General features: G+C 40.0%; 1 protein-coding gene across 2 annotated transcripts in view; it reads left to right on the forward strand.

Annotated features, from left to right (window-relative positions):
* Window positions 1-5069: 5069 nt before the first annotated feature.
* The window catches only part of LOC109520757 (transcriptional enhancer factor TEF-1-like), a 75289-nt gene continuing 72819 nt past the window's right edge, over window positions 5070-7539 (forward strand). Inside the window, exon 1 of one of the 2 annotated variants that reach the window (XM_019878219.1) lies at window positions 5070-5363. The gene's annotated coding sequence lies outside the window, so the exon portion shown is untranslated. The remainder of the gene's footprint in view (window positions 5364-7539) is intronic. The other variant, XM_019878217.1, reaches the window with a different exon arrangement.

Below are 7539 nucleotides of genomic sequence, written 5' to 3' on the forward strand. Positions count from 1 at the left end.
AACAATGTACCTGATGAGCTATGGCACAATCCACTGCTTCTGACTTGTGACAGTCCAACAAACTTCTTACCTGTGCATGCTTGTCATTGGCAGCTTTGACTTTCGTGCCGTGCCTCCTGTTTCGCTTGTGAACCGTTCCCAGTTGAGACAGTTACAGTTAGATGATCCTGTTACAGGCCCTTAACTCAGGGACATTGAATCAGAGTCACGGAATGACCCAGATAGTGACAGCCTCTCTCACTATGTTGTGCATGATTCTCTCCTGTATTGTAAAGACTAAGTCCAAATGTGCTTTCCACCCGTTGAATGAGTTAAAACTGTTTGCCCCAACAACTGCTGTGAGAGGCGCCTTTCTGGACTATTACCATGATCGCCCCACTGCAGGTCACCTCTGTGTTTCTAAGACTTTGGCTAGACGGCTTTTCAGGTTTTTCTGGCCCAAGATGAGCGCTGATTTAAAACGCTACATAACTTCATGTTCTGTCTGCCAGTTCACTAAGCCAAGTCAAAGAAAGCCTGCAGGTTGTATGATTCCCATTGTACCTCAAAGACTTTGTGGGTGTTGATTTTATTGGCTTACACCTTACACCCGAGACTGACACATTACACTTCAGAAGAGAGTCCGGTAAGATTAGAGTTGAATTCAACCAAGTCAAACAGCGTTGTGACATATATAGCAGTGGTTTACAGACACATGAAGTCCTTCCTATTCAGTTGCTCCAAAGCATAGTTCAGCATTTAGGCTTCCAGGCACAGGCCGTGTTAATAAAACATCAGGAAACCAGGTGAGGTCATATTTGAGGTCAGACTGATACTGTGTTGAATATTTGAGCGTCTAGCTTTATGTGGCTGGGAGCAAGGGAAAGGAGTTGCGACACATTCTGGATGTACGTCACACACAGCCAGCGTGTGGACGACGCACGTGTGGCTCAGCTGTGCACGGGTATGCGTGAATATTTCCTCCAAACACGCTGCTGGGTGGAATGTTGTAGTGTGCAGGCTGCTAACGCTTTGCTAGGTGCTTGTGGTGTTGGGTTTCAGTAGGTGTTCCAGGCTGTGACCCTGGCATATCTGCGTTTGTTTTATGTCACAGCCCCTCCCTTTGGGGAGATGACAGTCCTGCTTCGCCTGAGGGGATGAAACCTGAGATAGGGAGAGCTTAGGAATAAACAACAACTCCTTTATGAGGCGGGCCGCTTGATGCATTCACACATCTGACAGAGCGAGAGAGACAAAAGATTTTCTGGTTAGGGCAGTGGCTCCCGAAAAGTGGGATCCCTGCTGTGCAGCGCTTTTAATGGGGGCCACATATGGTTAAGCCACAACAAAATAAGTTTACGTTTTAATTTCAAAATTACAGTGAGAACAGCTTCAAAATGTTCACCAAAAAATTGTTGTATAACTAGTAGCCTGTGGATCAGTTCATGGGTGTAGCATACTTCAAGAATTTGAAAAATGTGTTTTGTTAATTTAAAGATGGTAATCTCACTTTTTGAGCATGGAATTTATTTTCAAGATTTTCAATTTCCACACAATAAAACAGTACAATGGCATTGTAACGGTTTAGGAATCACACCAAATAAACACCGTTCTAAATAAAAGCCACAATTACGTATCACTAACATGAGACTATCTTACAGAAAGCATGTAAACGGCAAATAAATTACATTGCCACCCCCCACCCCACCACACACACACACACATACACCACAATAGTCACATTTCCACAAAGTAGATGTGGACGTTTTTTGGTTGTTTGTTTGTTTGTGTTGTTATTTTTTGGTGGGGTTAACATCTTTATTAAGCCATTACAAACCCAAAGTCTGCTTTAGGTCCAGACCAAACAAGCAATCTAAAGGTCTTTTCTGGTGCGAAAACACCTATAATGGAAACTCAAAATCACTGCAAAAGTAAATAAAAAACATAATTACCAAAATCCAATCCTATCCTGCAGTACAAAAAGGTTAAATAAATGGCATTTAAATTAAAATGTTCCTCGAACAATTTAATTAACGTGTTCAGAACTGTGCTGCGTATGTTTGAAAGTCAGTTCACTATTTTGATTTTCCCCTCAGGTAAAAGTAGGCTACTGTGTGACAAATGAACAATTTGGATGATAGGATTATAAAAGTATGGCTTTTTATCCCCCCCCCCCCACAACAACAAAAAAAAAAGTCACGCAGAAAGACTCAAGTATTTCAATAGTTGTCCTTACTCAAGACTTCAAAGCAAATTTGAATCCGAGATGCTTTTATGTATTCCTAAATGTGTTTTTGATGCTGATTTGAAACTCATCTTTCCTTTTTGTTTTGTAGCACAGCAGGTATTTGAGATATTTTTATTTTTTACTTTTAAGATTGACCTATAAAAGCTTGCACCGTATGGATTTTACAATGCATAGTAACTTATAGCTACAATGTTTCAGGAAAAAAAAAATCCACCTGTTGCTGAACCTACTATGTTACATATTATTGTTATTGTTATTATTACTACAGAAATGTGATTTGCTACAGAAAAAATAGGGCAGATTCCGAAACAGGGCAAAAGAAATTAATGAAATCTAAAAAAGCTTACTTACATGTCTGATTTTTTTTAAATGGTAAAAAAATGTTGGCCAATGTTATTTGTGACTTTATGGAGGGTCAGAAAATGCCCTCCACTTCTGGACTAACCCATTATTATTTGCATCAGTGAGTTAATCCAATTCCTCTTTAAAATGTCATTTGATTGGATGCAAACTATTCGATCGATGATGCTTTAAGAAGGCACAGCCGCTTCGCAGCACAGCTAGTAAATGATTGACACAAACCCGGACGGTCTGTCTGCATCCTCTCCATCTCAACTATAAGCTGTCTCCCGTGCCGTGGCCAGGTCCTTCAAAGGCTGCACTTCAACCGCCACTTTACCAACTCAGTTATTTCAAAGGGCCTTTCAAGAAATGTGGCCTTCTTTCTCTCTCCCCGAATAAATTTGGAAATGGCTTGAAATCAAGAGAGGTGTACAGGTAGTCTGCCATTGAAGTGATGATGCAGTGATTCAATTCTGAAATTAATTCATTCGAATATTTGTGTGTCACAGTTGCTATAGTGTTGTTTTTGGCGTTGTTTCCTGAGTGTGTGTTTGCCTGACTTCCTGTTGCTGCTGGCTTTTAAATTTGCCATTGGAGCAGCCGAGCGGGCGTGGCTGGCATGTTATGTTTTTTTTCAATGGCCTGTGTGGAAGGCATAAATGATTGTTGTGTCAGAAATCTGCCTAGCAACAAGTGGCTGGCAAGACTCTTTTATTTTATTTTATTTTTTATGCTTTTCAGTCAGTGACAATGTACAGCAACATGATGTAACTTAAGCATGTCTGTTTTATCCAATATAATGAACATGTTGCCAAATATCTGCATTCTTTTTTTAAACTTAAATCGAGAAAAATTAGTTAATTCTACATTTATATAATATCAATAAAACGAGAAAAATAAGTGTTGAAATGCTCGTTTTTCTTTCCAAAAGAGTACTTTTAGTTTGTAACAGTAATGGCTAAGCAACTTGTCTTCATGTAGCAAGGAAAGTTGAAAATGTTACAGCCGGCCATGGTTGTCAGTGTTTTGTTTGACGCTGCTTGGAGTTGCTGTCAGCTGCTTGCTCTTATTCTCTTGGTCCATTGAAAGAGTTTGGGCGCCGCACTCTTTCTTTTGTTGTTCAACACAGCCGTGTGCCTCCACTACAGTCAGGTCCCTTCCCCCCAGCCAGCTCTTTCGTTCTTTTTTTTTGCCACCCATCCTCCCATCTCTCTCTAAATGTTCACCAAAAAATTGTTGTATAACTAGTAGCCTGTGGATCAGTTCATGGGTGTAGCATACTTCAAGAATTTGAAAAATGTGTTTTGTTAATTTAAAGATGGTAATCTCACTTTTTGAGCATGGAATTTATTTTCAAGATTTTCAATTTCCACACAATAAAACAGTACAATGGCATTGTAACGGTTTAGGAATCACACCAAATAAACACCGTTCTAAATAAAAGCCACAATTACGTATCACTAACATGAGCCTATCTTACAGAAAGCATGTAAACGGCAAATAAATTACATTGCCACCCCCCACCCCACCACACACACACACACATACACCACAATAGTCACATTTCCACAAAGTAGATGTGGACGTTTTTTGGTTGTTTGTTTGTTTGTGTTGTTATTTTTTGGTGGGGTTAACATCTTTATTAAGCCATTACAAACCCAAAGTCTGCTTTAGGTCCAGACCAAACAAGCAATCTAAAGGTCTTTTCTGGTGCGAAAACACCTAAAATGGAAACTCAAAATCACTGCAAAAGTAAATAAAAAACATAATTACCAAAATCCAATCCTATCCTGCAGTACAAAAAGGTTAAATAAATGGCATTTAAATTAAAATGTTCCTCGAACAATTTAATTAACGTGTTCAGAACTGTGCTGCGTATGTTTGAAAGTCAGTTCACTATTTTGATTTTCCCCTCAGGTAAAAGTAGGCTACTGTGTGACAAATGAACAATTTGGATGATAAAAGTATAGCTTTTTATCCCCCCCCCCCACAACAACAAAAAAAAAAGTCACGCATTTTATTTTTTATGCTTTTCAGTAAGTGACAATGTACAGCAACTTGATGTAACTTAAGCATGTCTGTTTTATCCAATATAATGAACATGTTGCCAAATATCTGCATTCTTTTTTTAAACTTAAATCGAGAAAAATTAGTTAATTCTACATTTATATAATATCAATAAAACGAGAAAAATAAGTGTTGAAATGCTCGTTTTTCTTTCCAAAAGAGTACTTTTAGTTTGTAACAGTAATGGCTAAGCAACTTGTCTTCATGTAGCAAGGAAAGTTGAAAATGTTACAGCCGGCCATGGTTGTCAGTGTTTTGTTTGACGCTGCTTGGAGTTGCTGTCAGCTGCTTGCTCTTATTCTCTTGGTCCATTGAAAGAGTTTGGGCGCCGCACTCTTTCTTTTGTTGTTCAACACAGCCGTGTGCCTCCACTACAGTCAGGTCCCTTCCCCCCAGCCAGCTCTTTCGTTCTTTTTTTTTGCCACCCATCCTCCCATCTCTCTCTCGCTCTCTCTCTCACTCCATTTCATCCATCCAGGGTGACGCCAGTCACCCCGCCCCGTTCAACTCAGTCCACCGCGTTCATTTCATTCCTGCTCCCATTCCGCGCATATTTCGCATCCTTGGAGGGACCCGGCGCATTTTACGCACTCAGCACGCCCGATTCTCCGTCAAACCAAAACCGAGTGGACGCTCCCAAGTTGCCGGGGGACCTTCCACATGCTGCGGATGCACCCGTGTGCGCAAAAGTGGGGGAATTTAGCGATTACAAGGCCAATGAATCGAGGTAAGTTATCCAGGCGGAGTCCCCTCCTCCGCTTTTCGCTTGTAAACCGCCGGACGAACAGCTCCAAGTGCTCAAAAACAGTTTCGTCGACATCGAGAGGAAGATACAGTAAACTCACTCACATAAAGCACATTTTTTCAGTGTATCTCCAAGAATATGAAAGTATTAAGTGTTTGTCGTGTGCACCTCAGAGCCTCCGGTGTCGCTTTCCTTCCACTTTGAGTTGCGATTCCCAAGATACAAATGTTGTTTTCTTCCCTCAAACGGAAGCATCGGTGGGGTTTCCGAACAGTGGCTGGCCGGTTCGTGGAAAAAGCAGAAGGCGTCGAAACACGCAGGCATTGCAGGCAGTTTACAAAGCTGAGAGTCAATGGAGGACTTGTTGCATCGGCGGCTTTTCTCTTGCTCGGCAGTCGGGGAGGAGGGAGGGAGGCGGGTAGGAAGACAGGCAGGCAAGCGGCGGGCAGGCCCCAGGCACTGCACACACACAGGCCACAGCCTCCCTTCACCTACACGCACGCACACATGCTCAGAGTACTACACTACGTTACCAAAAAAAAAAAAGACTTAAAAGGTTAAATTACTTTAGGAATGTCACTTTGTTATCACGTTGTGAACTCGCTGAATTAATGTTAACCCTTTAGGCGTCAGGGGGTTTTTTTTTCAATAAAATATTCAGGTTTGATTTTTCAAAAGCACGCAGTTTGAAATTGCTTCCAGAGAATGGTATATTGTAAATGTTGCTTCTTGCACTGTTGCTACTTTGGCACTGAAAGGGTTAAAAACGGAAATGGTGATGCTTCCAGGCATTATCCTTCAACATTATCCAGAAAATCACAATTTATTATGATTGTATTTTCTCCATTGGTATATTATTGGAATGACTGTTTGTCATTCTTATGGCAAGATGTCAAGATTTCTGTGTACTTAGTATGAGTATTAGTATTATCTGTAGGTTCGATACAAATATGGAAGCGTCAAACTGCTAATGTGGAGTAAAAATATTTGACTGGCAGATACGTTCCAACAAATGGAAATATATTTCATGCTTTTATTATATCTTCAGCGCATGATATCCGTTCAGTATTTCTCCCATAATGCCGCGGGGTATGCGCATGCACAAGTCAATAGCTCATGACATTGTAGGAAAAAAATGACAAATGAAAATCATGAATTCCAGACATCATGATAAAATCATAAAATTATGAATAAACAATGTTTACTTCCTTAAATAGAGGCTCAATGCTAAAAACAAACACTGTTTTTTTAGATGTGCATTCCAACACCCCATGGCATTATGGGATAAAAATGCTACATTTTTAGCATTGAAAATGTACCAGTAGGTTTCAGCGTATTTACAAGTACATTCAAATGTGCTTGCAAATAAGTACAAACATATTTAAATACGTTCAAACGTACTTGCGGCTATGTTCAAACGGATTTGCCAGTAAAAATGTTTTACTCCACAATGACATACATTTTAGAGCTGAAATTAGAGTAATTAATGTTTTATTGACTTGCAAGCAGTCTGGGGTTAACCCCACCTTTCACCCAAAGTCAACTCGGATAGGCTGGCATGCAGTAAATAGCATGCACAAAATGGATGGATGGACAATATTCAATTTGCCACCGGAACCGGTACTTCCAATTGTGACGTTAAATTACCATACTTTGGTGAGCTATTGTTTGAGTTGCTCTTGTATGGGTCACAAGCAGTGGCGGGCCGTGCATTTCAACCTTAGGCCTTCAGTGACGTCACATACATGAACACAATACTATATAGGCTCGTCAAGCAGCACTTAATTTCAGGAGCATTTAAAACCATCAAGTATGCATTCACAATTAAGAGCAGGAAACTAAATTTACAGATAGTCAAAAATAAAAAGATGATTTAAAAATACGAAATAAAATGCCACCCAAATTACGCTGTGTGATCTTAAACAAGTCTGTTCAATAAATTGCGCAATGTCGCAGTTTCATACAAGACACCAACCAAACAATAACAAAACAAACTGTTCTTTGAAAATAAAGTAAACAGATCATTTGCATTTTGAAAATCGGCGATTCAACAGCAAATAACTGAAAATGTTGAGCAGCTGAGATTGAACGAACTTTCGTGCACGAAGGTGACTACAATGCGCCATTATAAATTGCAGGTGAGCAGATTTATTTGATA

Source organism: Hippocampus comes, unplaced genomic scaffold (assembly GCF_001891065.2).
Source record: "Hippocampus comes isolate QL1 unplaced genomic scaffold, H_comes_QL1_v1.1 scaffold37, whole genome shotgun sequence".
In the NCBI taxonomy this organism is placed as follows: domain Eukaryota; kingdom Metazoa; phylum Chordata; class Actinopteri; order Syngnathiformes; family Syngnathidae; genus Hippocampus; species Hippocampus comes.